Raw genomic sequence first — 26,155 nt, 5'->3', positions numbered from 1 at the left:
TCCTAAAGATTATGCTGAATGGGAGCCCTCAATGAGCAGAATTAAATATTCTTAAGCCAAGGGGCAGCAGGGAAGGACAGGAGTTGGAGGATATAAAAATAGCTGGGAGAGGCTGTTAGGAGGGTTGAGGGCGTGCAAGCAGTTGCAGGAGTCATATGGAAGAAATCATGGAGATGGTTGTGAAAGAACTGATTGCGCAATGGAACAATGCTATAAAAAGGCTGCATCAGTAGGGAGGGGCAGAGTTATCCAAGGCCTTCAAGATGGAGACAAAGTTTGAACTTGATGCAGTGGGGAAGAAAGAGCCAGTGGTAGGATTCAAAGAAGAGAGAGAAATAGTCAGATTGACAGGGTAAGTTCATGATCTTCCCAGTTACATTTTGTATGGAATTTGAATCCTTTCTATACCAATTGTCCCTTAGGGCATGAATAAGGCTTCACCATCCCTATCTGTCCTGGGCCACTCTTTGGATGTTCTGTGTTGTTAAGTCCCATAAGTTTTCATTCTCTAAGTACTGTCCAACTGAGGGATTCTTTTGGTTGGCCTCTTTTACAGTGTTCCTCCAGCTGCCCAATGGCATGCCTACCAAGGCAGATGTTCTGGCTTTGTTATGATGTCACAGTGTACCCCATACACCTCCTGGGTGTGGTGTTGAGGGAGGGCGAGAAAGAGAAAACACGCATGTGTGCGCTACAGCCTTAGTTAGCAGCCAGTTGGCTTTTAGCTCGTAGTAGAGGCTCATGCACTAAGTTCCAGAAGGTGCCGGTTCAATCTTGCCCACCACCGACCAGGGTCTGTTGGTGTTACACCAGCAACAGTCGATTTTCTCTTCTGCATAACTTTGGAGACAAGTGTTGTTGTACTCTGATGAATCTTGGCATTTATTATAAATTAATTCCATTTAATACTTGGAAGGCATTTAGATGTCCATAAAATTGGTGGATTTCCAGCTTTCGCATCCCTACATTAAAGTGGAAACAACATGTGAGTTAAAAGATTTGTTATTTGGTCTGTCAGTTGCAGATTTTTACTGACCAAATCTTGTTTAAGCTGGTGGATGCACCTGCCTCTTGCTAATTCATGAAATCATTCCCTCTGGATAACCCCCATTAGCTGGCATATTACTACTAAAGTATGTGAATTGATTCACCTCTTTCATTCCGCTGCTTCTAACATAATGCTCAAGTTAGGAGTTGCTTGGGTTCTCATTAGATATGTTTTTTTCATAACTAATTATTAATCCCTTTTTTGCAATGCTGGACAATCTTTTGGTCTTTGCTTGCATGTTGAACTATCACTTAGACTAGCTATGTCATCAGCAAAATCTAAAAATTTCATATACTGTTAAACCTTGTGATGTCTGTTATATACATCTACACTCGTAACAAAAATCAATGCCCCCACCCCACCTCTTCCCACCCCCACTCCACCTCTTTCTGCTCAGTTCTGCCCCCTCCCCGAATGTCCCTGCTCCTCCTCCTCCCCCCAGCACCTCCTACATGCTGCAGAACAGATGATCTTGGCAAGGGAGGCCCTGGAGAGGAAGGAGGGAGGGAGTGAGCTGGCTACCCTTAGGTGCTAAGTACCCACTAATTTGTTTCCGTGGATACTCCAGCTCTGGAAGCACTTATACATTTGATGCTATCTTTGATTATTATGGTTACGCTGAAAACCTCTCAGACATGATCTTCCAGGTAGAATAAAGCTTTTAAGGTAAAGCTAAGATGATACTGCAGAAGACTTTGCTTAACACTGAAAGGAGTGTAATAGCTCCCCAGATCATTGCAGTTGCTTAGGTCACATCTCTGGTATTTTGATATATACCATTTTTTCATTGTTCTAGAGGCTCTTCCTGGTCCCATAATTTGAGAAGTTTGGGGATTACAGCAATGGTCTCATCACAAGCTTTCAACATTTTCCCAGCGGCTTGCAACTGCAGCTTTCCTAGGTTAGCTTTATTGTGTCTCTCACTTTTGTTTATGACAAGAGATGTCACATCTAGTTGTGTGTGTCTAATTTAGTCAATAGTTTCTTGGAGTGTTGAAAATGCTCTGAAGATCATTATTCATTCTGTTACTAAGGCCTTTCCTTGTTTATCTGTAAGAGGCCTGCCAGCTATCTACTCAACAAAGTTCTATCAGCTCTTTCAGCAACTGCTTCAGCTCCTTTGGTGATGTTATCCATTTTTTACCTCATCTCTTCTTGCACTGCTTTTTTATTGCTTTGTCCTGTGTTTTATACAGATTTTTTGCTATTGCTTTTTCTGTAGGTGTTTTTGAGAAAAATATTGGCCTTGGCTGGTATTACAGGCTGCTGAGGATAGTGGCTCATAGCTCTGGGTGTTACCTCTTTGTCTCAGCAAGAGTGAGCTATGCTGGTGATTAGACCGTGTCAGCTTCCTGCCCTACCAGTCTGTCTTCCTTACCAGCAAACCCCTTGATTCTACAAGTCATAACCTTGCCTTGCAGGAAGCAATCAGGGAACTCCAGCCCCCGAGCTCCTCAGAGATGTGTCTCTGCAGTACACAGCCCCTATCAATTTACATTGATTGACTTGTTAAAAGGTGCAGAACATTTCAGCTCAACTGAACACTTAAAGTACAGCACTGAACTAGCTTATAGTAAAAAAAACAAGTTTATTAACAGGAGGACATAGGCTAAGTGATACCAAGAAGGAGGAATAAAGATAGAAATGGTTAAACAAAAGTAAAACACTAAGACTAAAACTTAATCAGCTATTATTCCTGTTCAGCATGGTTTCCCTATTCACAGCCATTTCTCCAGCTCAACTGGCTGTTCCAGCCAGGATCCACCCTTACAACATCAAAATGCTGGTTTCTTTGTTCACTCGAGATAGATACCCTGAAGTCTTTCAACAGTTCCTTATATTCCCCAAAGTTTATCTTTGACCTCAGAGTCAGGCAGCACTCCTGAGGGGCTCAGCTTGTCTCTTCTTGCTGAGTACCCCAGGGAGCTGATTTCACAGTCTCCAGTGATTTTACAATGCAAATACCCTTCCTACAATGTCCTGTAAATGAACAGTCCATTGTCCATGTCTCTGGTCACACCTGACTCAGTTCACTATTGAGACAGGTGTTTGTCTTTCCTTTTCTCTGGGGAAAAATTTTTTGCCTCCTTTCTTTAGTCTCCAAAACATATCAGAGTATCCATAGTTTCACCTACAGTATTGTTACAGACATTTCACAGTGATTAATGACCAGAGTGTTATTGGTTTTCAAATGATATATTACATGACACCTTTTAAATAAAAGTGTGTGAGGTGCAATGAGCTAGTCAGGCTAGCTGAGTTTTGCTGTTACATACCAGGAAAATCCTTGCCATTTTGCATTTGGGTGCTCCGAGGTCACAGGTTTCCTTTCTTTCACACAGTTCCACATATCCTCACTTATCCAGACTTTAGATTTGTTAGTCTGGAAACTAAGCTACAGTTATTGCAGCATCTGTGATACTGAGACACAGCGAGGGCCAGGTCATGTTAATGTTGACTTCTTGTTGTGGATCTAAGTCCTGAAATCAATTCGTTTTGAAAAATCGTGGCTGTAATGTTTTGTCTGCTAGCCTTTTGCTGTCAATTTTCTTGATACTTTTTGGGCAGTGTTTCTGGAGTTTGATCTTCAGTCTTGCCACACAAAGTGTGGTCACTTCCCACATCAGCTCCATTTGCTCAGATGTCCTGGTGAGTTGATCTAAACAAAACATACACCTTGCTTCTGACAAATTCTGCCTATACAAAGAACAGACAATTTAACTACTGGTTCCCATTTTGTCACCTTGATCACAGCATCAGGATGGCACCTGTGAAAAATGCATATACTGTAGATTCAGCTTATTAGCAATCCCTCTGTTGCCAGCAAAAAGTTGCCATTATCTAGCAGTTACTGATAAGTGGAAAACAGGTTTGCAAAGCAGGGAAGGAAATGGTGGGGCATGCCTTCTGTGGCTGTGGCCCTGCAAACCTGCCTGCAAGCAGGCAGCAGTGGGAAGGGGGGCTGCAGCCTGAATGCCAGGGCTTTCTATGGAAAGAGAGGGTGCTGTGAGCCTATGGGGCTGCACCGTACCTCTCCCTGCTCTGTGGAGTTTGGGGCTCATGACATCCCAGTGTTTCCTTTCTTGTGTGCAGTCCTCCACTAAGGCACAGCCAGGAGAGTGCAGGGACATCTGGACTGCAGCCCTCTTCCCTGCCGGGCCTTGCCCACCGCCTCCCCTCCCAGTCCCATGCCTTATCTCCAGTATGCTGGTAGGTTTGCTAGGATGCAGCCCTAGACAGAAGCATTAGGATGGGCTGAGCATTGGCTGCAGGCAGGCTTCTCTGGCTGCAGCCTCGTGGGGCATATGCCATTGATATTAATGGGATGGGACAGGGTCCCAGGAAAATGTTGCCATTAAGTGGATGTTGCTAGTATCAGGATTGCTATGAAGCAGAATCTACTGTACGTAGCTGATGTCAAAGCATCCAAGTGCAACATATGTTTGAGCAAAATGCATAGGCGACAACACAAAAATCAACACAAGCAAAATCAATACTATGTGTAAAACAATCACATCCTTAAAAGTAACCTCCATTCATGTATTAGAAATACTTATTTCTAAGTCACCATCATGTCTGCTGCCATCTAGAATTTTTTTTGTTTCGTCTTGCACAGGTCATTGCTAATCTGAATGGGTGTTCTTTGGATCTAATAATTTTTTTTTTTTTAATTTAAAGGTTAGTGGATCAATGTGTAAGCTAGAAACTGGTATGCATTTCTCAACTTCATCTTGGTGTTTGAGCTCACTTTGAATAATGAATTAATTGCAATAAATTGGAATGGGCATAATCATGGTTTAAACCCATAATGCTGCATCCAGGAGGAGTGAAATAAATCTGGAATAGTGACTTTTTTATAATTAGCTACAACATATTATTGTCCATTGCTATTGCAGGTCAGCCTTACTGCTGGGCATCGCCACTTGCTGAGCTTTGCAAGGCAAGAGGCAGTAGCAGCTATTTCACTTGTTGAGCCATCTTGTTGGGATGGTGCCGAATTGTTGGGGGGATTCCTTAATTAACAGTTAAAGAAGCAACACTACTGGATGGAGTAGCCAAAATGCTGCTCCGTGGGCTCGAGTAGGACTGCGAGCCGGAGGGGTTTCCAGGCAGCCAAGGCCTTCCCGCGAGGGAATCAGAGACAGACCAGATGGCTGAGTTGACCAGACTTGGAGAGAAAAAGTCGTCCATAGAATTGGTAACCACCTTCTCTATTTGCCAAGCAGGAAGTGTGTGAGGCTAGCACAGGAGCTGTTTGTGTATGTTTGTGAAAGAGGCTCGCTAAGAGGAATGTATAGTTCTTTAAGGTCTAACATAACTCTTATGTGCTTAATGTAACCCTTTACCACTTATGTAATTCCTTCTCAAATAAACTGCAGTGTATGCAAGTTAATTACTGTGGATCTTTTTCACGGATATGACAGTAATCTGCTCCACTGGGAGCCATTAAAGATCCATTCAGGGGTAGTAGCCCCCTGATGCCAACACGTCGGGCTGCGATGGCTACAGACACGAGTTGTGGTGCCAAGGATGTCACACTGACACACATGCCAATATTCGTTTGTAGAACAGCAGACCATATGTGGTGTCCTCCACATTTTATTGCTAGATGAAGTACCAGGAGCTGTGGTAGCTCCAGATGCTTCTTGAAGATGTCTCCTTCCAAGTAGAATGGACAGCTGCCCAATTATCAAATACGGTGGTGTCATGGTCCAATACCTGTAGAGATACAGCAAAGGAAGTGTCTTCCGTCTGTGCACTTTGAATTAACAGAGGCATTTTATTCACCTTTTTAAAAACTTTGTTGCACAGATTAAGCAATTGTCACAGTACTCTTTCACATTTCTTAGACCTGGCCATCAACCTAGTTTTCAATTTTTGCATGGGTTTGTCAGTTCCCCTTGATATCCTCCTGAGAGACTATCATGTACCAAATATAAATCAGATCTTTACAAAATTTGCTCTGGCACCACCCATACTGTTTCCTTATTCCCGCTATACGTGACTAAGCAACTCTCCATTACTAAGGTTAATGTTGGTTTTAAGGGCAAGTCCTGTGACAATTCCTTCCCTGCCTGCACCTGTTTTATTGCTTCTGACAACACTGCATTCTGCTTCTGCAGTGCTTGCAAATCAGGTATGGTCTCTGTAGCACTCAGAATCTTATGTGAGGGCAGTCCATCATGCCTCCTCCACACCTCCCATTGGGCACCTGTTTAGTAAGAGAGTGAGCTACAGACTTTTCATACTAAAAGTGCTCCATTTCACTATGATTTTTAACCCTCAAAGTGAAGGAAGCGGAGGGCACAAGCAAGAAAGACAATAAGATAGAAGGGATGCATAAGCTAGTGGGGAACCTGCAGAAGTAAAATTATGAGAATGCCAGAAAGGAAGGAATTGCATAAGGGCATTACAAACCCATGCAGAATCAGAGAGAAAAAGAAAGGGGGGTGTAAAAGAAGTGAACCATTACAATGCACAAGCCACAGCAGTAAGTTCAGCATATTGAGCCAAGTGCGGGGTACAGGAGAGAGAGAGAGAGATGGGTCAAACAGAGGAAAATACTGGAACGGTCTGTAAAAATGGAATGTACTAGTGGAGGGAGGTCAAGGCTGGAAAGACTGAGATAGTGAGGATGAGGAGGCAGGCAAAGGTAGGCTCTCAGCCTCTCTTTGCCTTCTTATCTTTTCACCTTTCTCCTGGTTACGTCTATTTTGATATCTTCCTAGTATCCCTTTTATTTTTTCTAAATTATGAGCAAGAGATCTGAGGGTACTTACACTCAATACTTTTTAAAAAAATCTTTATTTTGTTCTTCTAGTTTTAATCCTTCCTTTAGTTCTTTCATTTGCTTACTCATCTGTACTACCTTATTATTAAGGGCCATACAGGCTATATGGAAGCCTCTGAACTGCTTTTGATTCTCCTTTCCTTTCTTACCTTTGTCTTATCTTGCCTGTACCACTTATAAATATAATTTTTGTGGCATGTCCAGCAAAAATGAAGCACATCTATATTCCATTACATATTAAATTTAAAAAAAATGCTTGAGCGGGTTCTTTATTTTCTGTCACCATTATAGAGGTGTCACCTATAAAAGTGTTCTGCTATAATCAGTCTTTAAACAATTACACAGCCTTGCTGCTAGCATATGCTGTACACCCTAGACTGTTAGCCATCAGAGTCTTATCTCTATACTGCTATCACCTATTACTGCTAACCCGGCTGCAGTCTCTGTTAAGTGGTTTGATTGATATGGGCTATTCGTAGCCCATCTGGAGTGCCAATTTGTTAGCTGTTGGGGTTAGGTGCAAAGTGAGTCAGATAACCAGAGTAAATTAAAGGTCAGCAGAATACATAACTACATAGCACCTAGCTAGTTAACTATTTTACACTAATAATCCCTGCTGCAACCATCACTGGTGGTGGTCCTATAGAACCCCAGCAAGATTTTGTGGCTCCTCAGTCCCTGAGAGACTGGTAATGGGCCTTTTTTTTTTAAACAAAATTATTTCCCCCCCCACCACCAGTTTTTGCATGATTTACAAAAAACAACTGATTACTCCTAAGGTTAGAGGATCAACAAGCCATTTGAAAATGTCAGAGATCCTTTTCATTTGAAGTTTCTCACACATAAAACTTAGTGTCATTATCATGTGACAAAGTGCACATAAGAATTTTGAAAAAGCTTCTCCAAGAAGAGATGAAAGTGGTGGTCCTTCAAAAGTCAGTCTATTTGTATTACTGTAGTACAGGGATTAGCAACCTTTGGCACGCAGCTCGCCAGGGTAAGTACCATGGTGGGCTGGGTCAGTTTGTTTATCTGCTGTGTCCGCAGGTTCCACTGGCCACGGTTCACTGCTCCAGGCCAAAAGGGGCTGAGGGAAGCCACAGCCAGCACATCCCTCGGCCTGTACCGCTTCCCGCAGCCCCCATTGGCCTGGAGCTGTGAACCGCAGTCAGTGGGAGCTGCAATTGGCCGAACCTGTGGATGCGACAGGTAAACAAACAGGCCTGGACCGCCAGGGTGCTTACCCTGGCAAACTGTGTGCTAGAGGTTGCCGATCCCTGCTTTAGTATCTATGATCTCTCGTCATGGGCTAAGACCCCATTTTAGTGAAATAAGCTCCACGCTGAAAGTAAGGAGACCTTGAGTGCTAGTTTCATCTGTGCCTGACTGAATCTTAAAACTTATATTTGCACTTACATAGTATTTTACTGACTGTGATGAGGTTTGACTCACCACCACTGGCTCCCCCTGCTGGTCACTCCAGGAATTAGCTCTTGACCACTGCAGAGCACCCTAGACGCGTGGTAGCTCGCTCGTTGTCTCTGCTCTGCTGTCCTGGGACCCGTGTTGCTCCATGCTCAGCAGCGTCCTCTTCAGGACAGTCTTCACTTCAGGACACTGACCTCTGGCAGTGCTCACTACTCTGGTCTCACCCCCTTCTGGTGGGGGAGGAGTGTTAACAGCAGTCCTTCTGTTTGCCCCTGCCTTGATGGCCAACCGCAACCCTAGAAGCTATCTCCTTGTCTGAGGATCAGGTCACGGTCTGTCTTGGCCCCTCTCCTCAGTGGCCAGGAGCAATGCAAGGGGGACCCTCTAGCGGCGGCCTCCTTCTGCCCTCCTTATCTCTGCTCTTGCCGCTTAGCTTCCCTGGGCCACTTCCTCTTTGGCACCTTCTCGACCCCTTCTATCAAGGGCTACAGCCTGGCAGGTATCTGGGCCGGAGCCCTGCTCCGCTTCCCCAAGCCTGTCCAGTACTGCTTTGTCCAAGGTGCTGCTCCTTAGCTCAGGAGCCAGTCCTTCTCCCTCACTAGCCAGGGAGTGACTGACTTCTCCTCTATTCGGCAGCCTTTATATAGGACCTAGCCCAGCCCTGATTGGTTGCTGGTCTGTGCAGCCTCTTGGGCCTGGTTCAGCCCTTCTTCTCAGGGGGTGGGGCATCACTCCACCACACTGACTTATTAACTAACTGTTTATAAATATAAGCAGTCCCATATTACAGAAGGAAATTTGACCCTTAACCTTTCTAAGGGTCAGATTTCTAAAAGTAGCCTTGAATTTTAGATGCCTTCGTTTTGGATGCCCATCTGTAGGTACCTAAGGCTTTATTATAAAGGGTGCTCTTACTGACGCTTTTCTGAGTTGGGGTACTCAATACTCCTGAAAATTCAGGCCCTTAGAAACTTAGATTTCAGAGACAGCAAACTTCAGCAGATGGTCAATAACCATTTCTTCTGGAATTCCAGAACAAGAAAAGACACTTTAACTTTCCTAGATTTGTAGATGTTAGTCACGGGAAATAGTGGCTACTGGATACCATATGTCCCTGTTCTGTACACAGGTCTGGTGTTATTCTTTCCCAAGGCCTAACAGCTAATGCTGTGGGTAAGAGCTTTGAGCTGTGTGAGACAGTCTGTATCCCCTTTTACAGGGCTATGATCAATTTCATACAAAGTATGCCTTATGAGGTATCATTTGAAAACTCAATTTGCTGATCATTATGTTCCTTGTAAAATGTGGTGACACTGTATGTAAAGAAATAATATTATACTGTTTGATATTACTGAGCCTGGAGTGCAGTCACAAATCAGTTCCCACAAGACAAAAGGCTAGCCAACACCTCAGCTAGGTGTCAACAAAATCCAGTGGCCTATCATCTGGTTAACTGGCCATTCTTTGGCAGGAAAGAGGATGCAGGAGAAAAATCTATATCTTGACAAAGACAGCTTTTGTCGACAAAACAGTGAATGTGTACACACTGCGATGTGACTTTTGCCAGCAAAAATGTCCTGTTTTGATGACAAAATAACACCACCCTGACGAGACACACAAGGCTTTTTGCACAAATGTTTTGTCAACAAAGTGCCAGTGTAGACATCATGGTTGATTTTATTGCTTTAATTGGCTTCCAGAAGGTGTCCCACAATGCCCATCCTGACTACTCTGGTCAGCAGTTTGAACTCTATTGCCCTGCAGCCAGGTAAACAGCTATCTGCCCCTCCCCCTTAGAAGCACCGGAAATTTTTGAAATTCCATTTCCTGTTGGCATGGCATTGAGAGATCTCATTGCATCTTCCCAGGTGACCATGGCAACTTATAGCAGCAAACGTTCTCCCACTTGGACCACTGTGCAGCTGCTGGATTTGCTCAGTGTATAGAGAGGAGGCTGTGCAGTCCCAGCTGTGCATGAGCCATAGGAATTTTGATACCTACAGGCAGATTTCTCGAGGCTTGTGTGAAAAGCGCTGTGATTGGGACACAGTGCAGTGCGGAGTGAAGGCAGGCGTACCATAAGGCGAGGGAGACAACCCATCGTTCTGGTGCTGCACCTAAGACCTGCTGGTTCTATGAGGAGCTGGACACTATCCTCAGTGGTGACCCCATCTCCACTGCCAAGAACTCTGTGAATACTTTGGCAGGCTGGAGGCAACAGAAAGAGGATCTAACCCGGAGGATGAAGTAATTGATAAAGAGGTGGAGTTAGATGATGTGGCACTCCTGGCGGGTCACCCAGTGGAGCAGACAGCCAGGAACTACTCAGCACTCCAGAAGTGTCTAGCCAGTCTCATCAGTTGCTCTCTGGTGAGCAAGTAGGAGAGGAGATGCCTGGTAAGTGGCTGTGGATTGTGTAGTGCGGAGGTGGGTTCAGGGTATATAAATGTACAAGGCTGGCTGTGTTTCTGTGTGCTGGACATTTCCCTTTGCAGCTAATCATTGCAGTGGAACAGGGTGTTGATGCACACAAAGATCTCACAGGAATCCTCCAGAGAGACCTCCTCTCCTCTCCTCTCCTGAAGGTTCCCATCTTTGAGCTTCCCTTTCCTTTCTTTCCTTTCCTTTCGCATTCCATGCCCATTCAGCAATCACTTGTGCAGCAGCAAAGCAGCACACCAGCAGGCACAGGACCAGGCAGAAGCCACAAGCACAAGGCAGATGATCCCTCTCTTCCTCCCTTACACCCCCAGTAAGATATCTGCTACCCTAGTAATGACTGAAGAGAAAAGTATGGGAGGAGAATTTACAATTTTTTTTACAATTTTTCTGCAACCTTTGTACTGCAACCCTTCTTCCCCGCTCCCATATGCTCCCCCCACTCCATCCATCACTGGCTTTGGGTGGGTGTGCTTCCTTGTGTTTCTTCAGAAGGTCAGAAGTTGTTGTTACCACCAGATGTGTATTTTACTGAAATGTTTTCTGTGCTGTCGCTGAAATCATGCTTCTGTGTTCTGTGCCTTGTTCCTTGGCAAATGTGGTGGACTCAAGGAACAAACACCCACCAGTACCACCCAGTGATAAGAAAGCACCCAAGATGGCACACAAGAGATGGAGCAAAGATGGATTTTTCAGTACTTTACACAGGAGAGAAAGAGAAAAGACAAGGAGTAGAGGGAGGAGAAAAGGAGAGAGGAAGAAAAAAAAAAAAATCAGGAGTTATGAAAGGATGCTGCAGATTTCAAAGCTGTCAGCACCATTAAACAACAAAGACACATGGTCCTTTGTAACAGGATTACCTGAACTGCCTGCCTTGCCCTGCAGCCTTGCACAACAACCCAATCCAAATTGATTTTGGCTGACTCTGGTATCAGTCTGGGGTCACACAGCGCCACAGCAGCGTTGCCACGTGATTTTCTACCAATTTTTCAGCTCTCATTCTGGCACCATAGGTCATAGGGTGAGCACACAGTCACAGGGAGAGCCAGCTTTGCAAGCCAGGGCTGTACTGCCAGCTATCACCCCAACCCATCATCCCAGACCAGCACAACAATCCATTCAGTGCTGCCCCAAGCCCAAGCCCAAAAGCAATGGTTGGTCCCCTGCAGCTCCATGAATGCCAAAAAAAATCCAAGCAATTGAATGTCAGAATGTCAGGAAACTGAGGTCTTCTTCAGTTAGGAACTTTGTGATTGACTGCCCTGCAATCCGCGATGTCTTAATGACAGTTAGCAGAGCATAGGAGAGCAATGCAGGATCCATCCCGTCTCACAAAGATGCCAGGGTGCACAACAAAACAAGGGCCGTTGAAAAATTCTGTAAGTCCATGGAATGCTGGGACAGAAAACAGTGCATCATGGATCATTGAGCCCAGTCCCAAATTGTGCCACAATCTGCTCTGCTTTCCCACAAGACCTAGTGGCAGAAGATGTTGAGCTGGACTGTGGGATAGGTACCCACAGTGCATTGCTCACACTGTCAGTGATAGTGCCTCAACTGTGGGCGCGCTCTGCAGGCAGAGGGAGCAAGTGTGAACATGCAATCCCAATTTTTATTATAGCACTTTGAGTGTCAACATGATTTTTTTGACAAAACTCTGTAGCATAGACAAAGCCTAAGACTGCTGAAACATGGTAAAAGACTTTGCTTTGAATTCCCTTCGCATAGGTTAGGCAGTAGTTGCATTTTACTTTTATTTTCTTGTAAGCAATTCTGACTTTTGTGTGTCATTACTTGTAGTCACTATCTTTTATAGTTTGTTTATATTGTTATCTCTACCAGTGTGTTTGGACTGAAGTGTTTGGGAAACTCCATTTGGGATAACAGGATTTTCTACTAATAAAATGACACTTTATGTGAGCTTGTATTGTACTGCCCAGCTCTCTCCTGGACAAGATGTAAATTTCTGAGGGAAAATCTAGGATGGGGAATTTGCTGGTGTTGCTGTCCAGTGCTATAGCATTCATACACTATAACTGGAAGTAACTTACATGCTAGAGGCTGTGTGAGAGCAGACCAGGAGTGGTAGCTTTCATAGCAGAGCAGTGAGAAAGGCACCCCAGGTTGGAGAACTGAGGGGATTGTTGTTCAGCAGTCCAGATTGTACCTTGGATAATGTCACACTGCCTTTCAGATCATTCTACAAGATTCACATTATTCCACCTTGCATCCTGTCACCATTCTGGCCCATTCTGTTGGAGCGGAGCCTGGAGCTGCAGCGCAGAGCAACTCCGGAGCAGTGGAGCTGCAGGTTTTTGCCTGGAGCTGGAGCACAGCTCCAAAGCCCTGCTGCAAACTCCCTTCAACCTGGGCTTAACTACTACAATCCTGCCAGGGCCTCATCAAGCTGCGGTAACATAGCAACACCCTTCTAAAGAGTCTCCTGGGTGTGGTAAATTGCCATGGTAACAAGGCAGCTTATTGAGGCACTATTAGCTATACCAAGATTTGAGCCTCACTCACCACTACATTTTTCACACTGTCTGGTGTTGTGTTTCACTACTGGATAGAGTGTTGTGACATTTAAATCAAGTCACAGTTTGTCCTTCAATCGGTATATATGGATCAATTAAATAAGAATATGCAAAATATATTTTGTAGTTTTGGGGAATTCTTAGGCTGTGACTTGTTTGCCTTGGCTGACAAGCTATCCCTGCTATAAGCCATAGCATAGCAAGCCTGCATTAGCAAAAAGAACAAGGAGTACTTGTGGCACCTTAGCGACTAATTAACTTATTTCAGCATCAGCTTTCGTGGGCTAAAACCCACTTGCTTCTCAAGCTTGCCAGTATCTGTCTATGGGGATGTCCCTGCATAGATTCTGAAGAACACTATTACCTTGCAGAACCAAAGGGACTGCTGTTGAGCAAAATGTATAGCAAGATGGGAATAGATAAAACATGTGTGGTTTCATCTACATTAAAAAAAAATGATAAAACTAGGTAGTGCCAAGAATTGCCTAGCTCCAGCAGGTTTTTTTTTTAAGTTTGTTTTCTCTGCTTACATAAATTGCCAAGCTATTTAACTGCTTGCTCAGTTTTATCCTCCAGCACGCTCTGTAGCTTGTAGACTCTGAAAGGGTTTGTTTGTTTTTTAAGTTTGGAACATGAATTTTGGGATCTTAAGCACTCCAGACCAAATAGCCACCAGCATTGAAAGTGAGCAGTAGTTTCCAGTCCAACTACCACATTAACTTACACCTTCTTTCTCCCCCTCTTTGTAATTACTTATCCTAATACACCTTGATCGTCCAGCTATTAACAGGTAAATTGCAGAAGCTCCCATATAGTCAACTGGATTCAATGGGCCAACTTCATGGGTCATGTATAAGGGAGTGTAAACTACAAATTCCAAAGTGGGTAGGCATATAAAGGAGACTAAGGGCCTGATCCAGAGCCCATTAAAGTCAATGGGCTTCAGATTAGGTCCCAAGAGTGCGATTTACACACTGAGTAGGGTCAGAAGAAGATATGAGTTCCATCAGCTTAGACTGATGTCTGAATCTGGCCACATCTCTTTAGTGCCCCTCACATGGGCAGTGAAGGAATTAAGACAGTCGGTTACAACAATCACTTCATCCTGGTGATGGAACACTTAAAATAAAGCACTGCCTGAACCTTGTTCCCAAATGGGAAGGAACGGGCGGGAGGAGGTCATGAAAGCAGTGCTCTGTCCGAAGCTTGTTTTTGCAAGAAATGCCCTTCACCGGTGTTCTGTATATCCCTGGTATGTTCTGTACCTGTATTACCACGATGATTTGAAAATCTGAAAGCAACAAGCCACATGTCTTAGAAGTCCTTGAGTTCTTTGTTGTGAATGACAGCTAAGACTATAAGCCTTTAACATGAAAGTCACATTCTCATTCAATTAAAAGATGGTAAGTGAAAAGTAAAGATGTGTCAAGAATCAATGAGCCAATTTAAGGGCAGATACTAAAATCCAAATATGTGAAAACAGGCTGTAATCTGAGGCAGGTGATGGAATGATTGGCACAAACTCACTGTATGCTGAATAGCACAGCTTCTCTGTGCATTGCTGAGAGTAATATTAGACAACCATTGAGGTAGCTCTAAAGCCTTGGAATTCACATTTGTTGGAAATTGAATTATTTTTTTGTTAGCTTTAGTACACACTGGGACACTTAAGGACTGTATGCAAAAGATAGCCATGCCATCAGCACAAGACCCACAAATAATGACATCATGCATCTTTGGTCTTTGAAAAACTATGAGGGTTTTTATCTGCTCCAGAAGACTTATTATGGGAGGTAAGAAGAGACTCCTATAAGTTTCTTTCAAAGAAAGAAAAATGGGCCAGTATGCTCTGTCAAGTATTAATGGCTTAATTAATATTTACTTAGTTATCTTTCCTTGTAGAGATTTCCAAAGCACCCTTATAAATTAAAGTACAATTTATTCCTTTTTTTTTAAAGGGCTTCTAAATGCACCTGTGAATACTAATCCCAGAAGGTGGTGAGAGTTACATCAGTTCAGACTTCTTTCGAATCATCTCTGGAGTTGGCCAAATAGCATTAGTGCCCCTCATACAGTATTTACTTTATGTTCCAGATATATTTAACAATATGTTCAAAGTCCACTTTGATTTTTCAATTAAGTCATCAGGTGCTGTCAAGAGTTGGGGGTTGCATGATACAGTGATAATTATTGGAAAGCACAGCAGAAAGCTGCATATTCAGAGCAGCAGAGACTCAAACTTATAAGAAATGCTTGCTTTTTAAATATCCTTATTTTCTTCTAGTTCTAGGGTTTGGCTGAACTCATTTTTTATTCACTCCCCCTGTTCAGAAGAGTTAGGGTGAGGTGAGTAAATACCCATTCTCAGTGGTTTTGAAAACATTGTTATGTTAGTTTTGCACATTTAGGGGTCCTTGCTGGATTCTTTCCTTTTTTAGGAACTGGCCTTTTGAACTCTCCTGCAGTGTTCCTCCTCAGCCCTCTCTCCTGCCTCGTTATCTGTGTAAAGGGGAGTTGAGTGGAATGCAGGCAGAGGCAGAAGGAAATAGTGTGGCTTAAATTCTGACCACATGAGAAGCAGTCACTGGATGGAGTTGTTGATGGAGGTGTTTCTCCAAGACTGCTCTAGTTTCTTTTCTTTTTGGGGGGGAAGAGAGGGGAAGTAAGGGAAGTGCACAAGTGCTCTTTTTCCACCCCTCCTCACCAGCCTTCTCTTGCTGCAGCCTCTTCAGGCAGCTCTGCTGCCCCAACTAGCCCTTGCCTTTCTATTTCCACATTCCTTTTAAATCTTTCCTCCCCTGACCTTTGAGGTCTATGGAACCACCATTCTCCTGGCCAAAGACTGACAGGAATCTTCTTTTAAAAAAAAAAGTCAGAGATATACCTGGGTTAACCAAGAGATTGCTTTTAATTATAGCATTCTCTCCCTAAAGGTGCACTTCCAATCCTACCAGTCAAATCAATTGGTTTCCATGCTTTCCCAGGACCTTTAGAAGTTCCAAAACAGCAGCAGCTCGGAACAGTAATGGTGATAAGGAATATTATTTCAACGGAAATGAAGGCACAATCTCTGCAGTTAAGTTTATTTAAAAAAAATAAAGAGGGATGAAATGGGCTAAGGGTTCTGATGAATGTTGAGAGGTATATTTTTGGGAGTTGCTACTTCCCTATTGTCCAATTATTTTTATAATCATTTATTCCTTCACTAGAAAAATCCAATGTAATCAGTTAGAGATTCACAGAAATAAATTTGTTTAATGAAATTCAAGAAAAATTAGTTAAAAGCTTTAAATTAAATGTCTAGATCTGGCATATGTCCCATTGTATGAAAGCAAGTAGTGATCTGAGAAGAACTTATTAGTCGGACAAGAACCTCAAAATGATTGCAAACACATATCAATAAGTGATTTCATATCATGTCTGAAGTCACCTGGAGGGGAAAAAAATATATCCATATTGTAAACCACTGAGATTAAAATATAGGGTACTGTTTTCCTGCAGCCATACAGCTTTATTCTATAATACTATAACAGGTCACATGCTGAGCAGCCTTTCAGAGGCTGAGTGGGGAATCAGAGGAAAGATGATTGCAAGAAGTGGAAATCTTACGTCATTCTGCTTCCACCATTTGCCGGGGGCACCATGCCTAGAAGAGTGATCTATATAAAGAAAAATACCAGCTTTTGTATATTTATTAAAAAGCATTTCTATAGTACTGTTAATTTACATGTGCTTTACAAAAATAGAAAAACATGGTCTGTGCTCCAGAAGACTTTCTAATCTAAATAAAGCAAGATGTGGGATAACAGTTCAGGAGCAGGAAAGTAGATCAGGGAGGAAGAATTACTTGGAGTGCTGAATGGAAGAAGTTAGGAGAAGACCGTGTGTGGTTGGTGAATTGGGGTGGGGAGTAGAGGTGGGATAATCAGTGATCAGGGTGTAAGGGGCAGCAAAATAAAAAACAGAATAGAGTAGGGAAAGTCAATGGGGGGGAAGAGGAGGGAGAGAGCAGATATGCAGGTGAGGTTGAGACTGTATAATATCTTGTGATGACAGCCTTGGATCTCATGCATTATGAGACAGGAAGTCATAGGAATTTGGAATAGAGAAGATGTGGTCAGGACAGGGGAAAAGGGTGGTGTTAGTTGCATTTTGGACAGAGTGGAGTGGGGAGATGAGCAAGGCAGGGAGGCCAGAAGGAGAATCAAGGCAGAAAAGGACCAGGGCACAGACAAGGGTTTAACAGTGAGAACAAGGAGGAAAAATATACATTTTTGAGGTAGTAAAGAGGAAACGGCAAGAGATTGGAAATGGAAGGGAAAGGAAAGGAAAAAGTCAGTCGAAAGAGTGCACTGAGATTATAGGCCTGAGCAACATCAAAACATACTTGAGGAATCAATTGATCTATAGAGAAGGGGAGGCATTGAAGAGAGACTAGGAGAAAAGAGAAGTTGGTTTGAAGGACAGTGAATTGGAGATGGTGGACAGAGGCAGGGAGAGGTGCAATATACTGCAGCTGAGAACATGCCCCCAGCCCAGACAGACAGACATGCTCTCTTTGCTCAAGCTAGTGTGATAAAACAACTGTGTGGATGCTGCAGCTCAGGCAGCAGCATGGCGAGCCACATGAGTACAAGCCTTCCTGACCCCGTGGGTCCAAACTCAGATGGCTAGCATGTGCAGCTACTTTATTTTTATTTTAGAGCACAAGCTCAAGGAGAGCGTATACCTGCCTAGGCTATGTTCCCAGCTGCAGTGTAGACATAGCCAGGAGTCAGATATAGGAATCAAACAGAGAATGGAGTTAAAACATTTGATGAGATAAAAAAAATTAAAGATAGAAAGTAATAAGAGGAGGGAACTAGGAATAGAACCTAGAGGGACAATTTTGTGGTGAAGGGAGTTTAAGAATCGATAATCTATTGCTAGAAGTTCTACATAGCTGATGTGTTCTACAGGGATTTCTTTTAAATGGATGCCTGTCTATGCTGTTTCTCCTGTTTTACTGTCTCTAGTCTTGTCTGTCTTATCTGGTGTTTTTCAGCAACCCTTGCATGACAGCTTTGGCATTATCATGGTGTGGCTTGGAGCTGAAAGAGGAATGGATGTATAAACAGGGGAATATCGAATAGGAGTAGGGAGATTATTTTATCTTTGGATTTGGCACTGATGCAATTGCTACCAGAATACTGTATCCAGCTCTAGTGTCCACAATTCAATAAGGATTTTGAAAAATTTGAGAGTGTTTGGAGAAGAGCCATGAGAGTGATTAAAGAATTGGAAATCAAGGAACTGAACCTGTTTAACTTAAAGAGATGGCTACAGAGTGACATGATCACTGTCTATAAGTACCTACATAGTGTATAAAAATTAGATAATGGACTCTTGAATCTAGCAGACAAAGGCATAGTATTATCCAATGGCTGGAAGTTGAAGCTAGACCAGTTCAGACTGAAAATGGAGATGCAAATTTCTAACAGTGACCATTAGTACAGATTTTCAGGGATTGTGGTGGAGTCTCCATCACTGACAATTTTGAAATCAAGATTGAATGTTTTTCCTAAAAGATATGCTCTAGTTCAAACATGAATTAATTCAGGGAAGTTCCATGGTCTGTAGTATACAAAATATTAGAGTAGATGACCACAGTGGTCCCCTCAATCTATGAATACTCTGCAAATAAGATTCATCCTGTCATGCTGAATGTATACACTAACCTCTAATGTCACAGTTGCTCAAAAAAAGTGCTAATTTCTAGTGGTTAAATACCATTACACAAATTTTCACAACTTGTAAATCTATGCCTCAGTTTCCCCATCTAAACACAGGCCAATGATAGCTGCTTCTGGTGTAAAAAAATTGATGGAACCTCTAAGTGCTAGGTATTACTACCTCTAAAATGCATGTGATTGTACAGCCTTTAAAATAGATTGCAGTCTACAGATAATATAAGCCCTAATACTATAATAGGTCTCTGCTAGTTTCTGCTAACATAGAGCCTAATCCAACTCCCAATGGCTTTCCCCGTGGAAAATCTCTTTAATTGGAATTGGATAGTGTCCATAGAAAAGGATTGGATACACGTGGTCATCGTTATTCCTGACCACTTTGGAATAAAAATTTATCCTGGCATGGAAAATATCTAACCTGACAAACAGCTCAGTGCTGGCCTCCAGCAGCAAAATAGATTAGAGTACAGCCTTTCTAATTTCTCACATTCAGCAAGGCCTCAACTTCCAAAAGCAGCTGAACCTTTCTCTGCTAAACAAATTTTTTAAAGGTCAGATATGATTGACCTGAGGCAGATTTACATCAAAATTTGTTTTAAAAGAGATCTCCAGTGTTTTGTTTCCCTCTCCTTATTTTGGCTCTAAGCATGAGTCATTGATTTCCCCACTACAATTTCACTCTGGACTTCGTAAATCAGTGAATACACTGAATGTAATTGGGAGTTACTTGCTGAAGTCATTTGACTCTGCTACTGTTCAATCACACACTGCAGTAGTCCAATTCCCCTACTTTCTTCCCCAAGAGTTAACACAGTTATTCTCTCCTGGCAATCATTTTCTGTTATTAGGAATCATCTGCTCTTCCTTTGTTACAAGGGACAAGGAATAGAAGGAAAATGACATTGCAGTGTTTCAAAAGCAGCTCCAAATAATTGCCATTGTCAACTTAAAGTTCTCTGAATTTCTGCTACAAGAGTCAATCCTAAAGGAGTATTAAAAAAGGACTCTGCACTGTCCAATATTTGTATCAATCCCAACATTAGTAAAACTCTAATACATTATGGGTTTAGAAATTCCTCATTTCTTTTGCCCTATGGTTCTTAATAAAACTTTATTTTTGTTGCACCTTTCATGCAAAAAACATATCCCAAAATGGTTTATAGAGAGTTAATATTTTAAGTTTGTAACTGTTTATCCCAGAGAAAGAAAACATTGGGGGGGGGGGTGAGGGGCATGGCAGCAAAGGAAAAGGAATACATTTCCAGATGAGAATTGAAAATTGAGTTGATGAGGCAGAGACAAATATATATATTTTTAAGTATTATGTTATTACATAGGAAGGATTTTCATTGATGTAAAGTGATTTCACAGTAAGGTTCTCACTGATTCTTGGCTATCCAGGCAGACCACTTCATCAGATTCCCTCCTACATCTAAGTGGGAATCTAGACACTTGAATTGGAAGAAAAATCAAGCAGAGAAGAAAAACTGTTCAGACTTACAAGAAGATTTACAGTGCAGTCTGTCCTTTGCCATCTCTGCTTGGTTTAGCTCTATATTTGTGTATCTGACAGACACATATCATGCATCGCTGGTTTGTTAATCTTAATTTTTTAAAAAACAAAAATTCTGGTTTTACTTTTGTTTAAATTAGTAAATTATAACTCAGTCCTTATGAGTTGGCCACAAGTAATTATAACACAACATCAAGCACTTCAGAAACACTGCAGTCCATCTTGTTGGCTGAAACATCACATAACCCTGCTAATATTCACACTTTATTCTCACAATATTCTGCCACACAATGGATTGGTTTTGAAATTTTATGTTATTAATTTTGATTGTCTTTTTGACAGACACCCCTGTTATTTAGTAGAGAACCGCTAGAGAATTGCAAACCCCAGCCCGTTCTCTGTTCTACTTCTGAATAGCTAGGCCTGAATCATGTAGTAGATTGTTTAACAATGGACACCAAGCCTCCTCCTAGATTGTGGAACTCACTCCCTATTAAGCCTATTTTTTAAAATCTTATAACACTGTGGTTTTGAGTATGTCATTAAAATATGTTCTGAATGCAATTGAATATTTCAGGATATATGATTGTCAAGATTATACTGTTCAGAGCTTTGGAATATTTTACATGGAAAATTCATTAGCAATGTCTATTTAATGTAATGTATCTTAATTTGAAATAACGGCATTTATCTGAAATCAGTTGAGACTACCCAGATCAGATTGCCAGCACATTCCAGAAGTGCCAGCACAGAGAGGGTATATGTATGTACCGTCAGGGCCCAATCCTGCAATACACTGAGCCTCTTCTAAGAGATGCACTTAGCAACTTGCAGGATTGAGCCCATATGTATCCATGTATTCCAACACATACAATTTTACTGAAGTATAACTTTCTAGTAGTTTTACTACACTTATTCACCTTCTGATTTATCCAAAGGATCCTTTCATAATTAACTTTGCTTTTCATCCATAGATTTCAAAATACGTTACAAAGAAAAGTAAGTATTGTCACTCTCAGTTTAAACATAAGGAAACAGAGGTGCAGCAGCTTGCTCAAGATTACAACTGGTCAGTGCTGAACCAGGAAAAGAACCCAGAAACCCTACTTGCAGCCCAGTTTCCCATTTCCTAAACCACAGTGCCTCCCAGAGTCCCATATATCGGTTAAAAGCAGCAGAAGTATACAAAAATAGGGCCAAGTTTTCAACAAAGTTACAATTTTTGGCTCTAAAGTTACACACACAAATAAGGTAAACTAATTGTATAACTATCCAATTTGCATACATAAGTGAAATTCACACAATAAAAAATGAATTTTTGCATAATAAAAGCAGCTGGGACGTGAAAATACACAAAATTTTGCCTATAGTTTTAGAAGTCAGGTCAAGGCTCAGTGAAACTTCTAGCCATAAACACTGGACTTCATAAATCAGAAGTTCTCAAAACAGGGGTGGTGGGAGGGAAATGGGGGAAGCGTTATCAAACTCATGGGAGGGGGGCATTGCAGTGAACCTAATAATTCAGTAATTATAGTAAAGTATTCCAGGCCAAGCATCAGGTTGCAATGCCACCCACTAAAAAATTTTGGGAGGAAGGGGCTCCAATTAAAAAAAAAATTCTAAAGGTGGGGCAAAATTCTAAAGGTTGAGAGCCCGTCACAGATATATGTATCCAATCCCAAAATTATGCAGGTAAACGTGAGTTTAAATTCTTGAAATATACAAGCATACCAAGTTCTACCAAGCAGAGGAAAAGAAATGGGGGGGGGAAGTCCTATAAAAGTATATTCTTCTATTCTAGTGCACAGAGCTTCTAAACCATATGCCAGATGTATTACTCCTTTGTCTGTTAACAGTTCCCTAGAGTTAATGGCCTCAGGATAAGTGCAGGACCTGCTTCACCATCTCACAGGCACATGCTTTCATTGCCTTAAGCAATTATTGCTCTCATGGAAAGCTATTGTGTAAAAATACTTGGCATGAGATTCAGGTTTGCCAGGCATCTGGTTTTTGACTGGAACGCCTGGTCAAAAATGGACCCTGGCAGCTCTAGTCCAGTCGGCAGCACAGCAGGATTAAGGCAGGCTCCCTGCTTGCCCTGGCTCTTCACGGCTCCTGGTAGTGCCGGTATGCCTGGCTCCTAAGCGCAGGGGAAGCCACGGCGGCTATGTGCACTATCCCACCCTGAATGCCAGCTCCCCAGCTTCTATTGAAACCACAGCCAATGGGAGCTGCAGGGCCAGCACCTGCAGGCAGCACACAGAGTTCCGTGGCCCCTCTTCCTAGGAGCTGCATATGTTGTCCGTCTCCGGGAGCTGCCTGGAGTACACACCCCAAACCCCTTCCCACACCTGAACTCCCTGCCCCAGGTCAGAACCCTCTCTTGCCACCTAACTCCCTCCCTGAGCCCACACCTCAACCCCCTGCCCCAGCCCTGAGCCACCTCATGCACCCAAACTTCCTCTGAGCGCCCACACCCCCTCCCACACTCTAAGCCCCTTGGCTCCAGCCTGGACCCCCTCCTGTACCTCAAACCCCTCATTCCCAGCCCCATCCCAGAGCCCGCACCAGCAGCCAGAGCCCTTGCTCCCTCCCACACCCCAACCCCTGCCCCAGCACAGTGAAAGTGAGTCAGGGTGGGAGAGATCAAGCGATGAAGGGAGGGGGAACATGGAGTGAGTGGAGGTGGGGACTCAGGGAAGGGGTGGGGCAAAGGTGTTTGGTTTTGGGTGATTAGAAAGTTGGCAACCCTCACAGACTTTTCAGACTAGATTGAAATGTGTGATAATAGCATACCTAAGAGTCTTTTGCCATTTCATTAGATACCCCCTTTATCAAAAATGGTTTATTGCTTGCCTATTTTATTTTCCGTTGGTGTGAAGATTGCTTATAAAAATCAGGCACCGTGGGTACACAGTTATTTTGTTTGTTTTTTAAATAAACTAGGATTTAAAGGCTTGATCCAAACCCTTATTCATACAATGAATGCAGTTCCCTTCTATTAAATGGACTAGTTGCATGAGTAAGGGTTTGCATAGTCAGGCCTGAGTCAAATTTGCTGATCCTATAAAGTGCTATTTGTTCTCACTTGGAATTGAAGGTGCACATGCAGCACCTCATAAGAGATGTTCAGGTTTTGCAGGACCCATAATACCTGAACCTTAGCAACAGACCCTTTTCAAATCCAAACACTCAGTAATGTGCATTCAGAAATGGTGCCCTCTCCCTAGTTAGCAAGTTACAATGCTGAACTAAGAACTGTTGACTCTTGATCCGTGACCTGGTCTCAGGAAACATCTAAAACCAAAACTATAATCTATAAGATAGGAAAAGCTAAAATGCTGACAGTAGATATAATTAAGGCTGTAATGTAAATAGGGGAAACAAATATAAAGTTAGTTGAAGTAGGCTTTGCAAAATATATAAGGTCTAATCAGTTAGCATAAGGCCTAAATACTTAACCTAAATGCTTGACCTAGTGTTATAAGATTTCATAATATGCATCTGTGATAATCCCATAAGCTACAAACAAGTTTAAATTAGGAACATTTTAGGGGCTTTTGCTACATGTAACCATGGAACAAAACCACAATTTACATATCAAACCACTGGGAAATATATTGATGCAAACAGTGTAAGATAAGTCAGAACCCTAATTATGGTCCCCCAGAATGACAAACATGACCAAAAAAAAGATATGGTCCCAGACACATGGGGACCAAAGGAAAAATGGTTATAAAAGATTGTCAGACCAACCCCTAGTTGGGTGTACTGGGATGACAAGATGGTGGAAACTTGAACATCACTTATGGTACTTCTCCCTTTACTGTTCCTGTCATCTCATGTCCTCCCCTAGTAGTCTCAAGGTGTCCATCAGGTTTGGGTATACACAATACAGTGGGGGTCTTTTTGCTAGACATCTTTTTCCTCAGGCTATTATGCTTGCATGCATTTAGGTTCTGAATGGAGTCTTCACATCTCTACATGTGACTCACCAATTTAATTTCTTATTATACATTACACATAGCCACATGAATAAAGAACCTGTGATTAATGACTCCTGCATTTTGCACCAAGACCAAATCAAAAGGCTACAAGACTCCTATTACCAAGTCTTCACTAATTTAAAATTAATATTTCAGGTATTTACTAATATGCTGCAAATTATTACAATGGACACTAAACTTCACTTACTAGAGTAATGACTGCAGTGCAGATGGTACTGTGTTGTCCTTAGGTTGGTTTGTTTGTGTAACAGGGTACACTCCATCCCCACGCTCTGATGCCCCAGAAACCATTCAGACTCTGTCCAGTAAGTGGTAACTTCATATGAGTTATTTATAGTTCCATTACCAGCATCAATACAGTCTTGCACAGAAAAGTATTTATAGTGTTTCTGGCCTTTTAGCCCTTTCCCACAGGGCTAGGGAGAAACAGCAGTTTCCCCTCCTTGCACACTCAATGCATACTAAGCTCACTTTACCTAAATCCTCCTTTAGATTTCCTTCCTATGTCTTCTTTTATACCCTTCAGCTGATGACCAATTGATTCATCAGCCCTCCCAGTCTGATGAGCTAATTAGGGGCATATCCCCAGTCAGCCTTCTCCAGGGGAACTGACTGGTGCCCAAGTGATCCGATGACTCACCTGCCAGCTGACAACATGCTGTCACAGTCTTCTAAGTCACAAACTTCAGTCATTTAAAATGCATCACCTTGTCACTAGATGGTGAATTTCAACCCTATGCAGAGGTGTGGCACAAAGCCTATGAACCACATAAATGCCATTATGACTTCAGGCTAGCCCTCTGCACAGGGGTGAATTTTACCCTCTAGTGTATTAGGAACATTCCATTCTAATTTTCTTGTGGTGCCTTTTAAAAAAAAATCTTCAGCATGAACTAAATGTACAATACAAAACAAACTTATATCAGCAGAGACCTGGATAGGAGCCTTGATCTTGTTCACATTGGACTAGATCAGGGGTTCTCAAACTGGGGATCAGGACCCCTCAGGGGGTCACGAGATTATTACATGGGAGGTCACAAGCTGTCAGCCTCCACCTCAAACCCTGCTTTGCCTCCAGCATTTATAATGGTGTTAAATATATAAAAAAGTGTTTTTAATGTAGAAGGGGGTTGCACTCAGAAACTTGGTCTGTGAAAGGGGTCACCAGTACAAAAGTCTGAGAACCTCTGGACTAGAGTGTGCAACCCTTTCTCACACTAGTGAGCACTCACATCAGTAGTCCCAATGGGAGCACTATGTGAATATGTACTCACTATTGTTCAAAAGGGTTCAATTCAGTGACAAAACTCCCAATGACTTCAGATCTGTAGGATCAGAGACTATATCACCTAATAGGGTTTTTTCCATCTCCAATATGTATGATTAATTCATTCTTAATTAAAATAAGAGTTTCACAGGAATTCACACTAGATGAATATATAGACCTTTTGCTGATTTATTCTTAAATCATCTCTTTATTGCAGATGCAAAGGTTAACAAAAACAAATGGGTATGTTCAAGAGACATTGTGAAAGATGGGGAGCAGTATAAGAGTACAAATGATTTGAAGTAATGCTCTATATAGTAAGTTCTTACAAAAATGATCAAGTGGCATGTCAAATTAACAAGGCTTGAGAGCTCAAGCCCTACTGGATTTTTCAACATA

At 42.4% G+C, this 26,155-nt stretch overlaps 1 long non-coding RNA gene across 1 annotated transcript; it reads right to left on the bottom strand.

Moving 5' to 3' along the window:
* Positions 1-2,616: 2,616 nt before the first annotated feature.
* LOC120398007 lies at positions 2,617-24,960 on the bottom strand. The gene is made up of 2 exons (XR_005594130.1): positions 24,677-24,960; positions 2,617-5,767 (listed from the first exon to the last, which is right to left on the bottom strand). It is a non-coding gene; the product is annotated as an uncharacterized LOC120398007 (long non-coding RNA).
* Positions 24,961-26,155: the final 1,195 nt, after the last annotated feature.

This window comes from Mauremys reevesii, linkage group 1 (assembly GCF_016161935.1).
Source record: "Mauremys reevesii isolate NIE-2019 linkage group 1, ASM1616193v1, whole genome shotgun sequence".
NCBI classification, from domain to species: domain Eukaryota; kingdom Metazoa; phylum Chordata; order Testudines; family Geoemydidae; genus Mauremys; species Mauremys reevesii.
The sequence above is the reverse complement of the archived record's forward strand: the minus strand, read 5'-3'. Positions and strand labels throughout refer to the sequence as shown.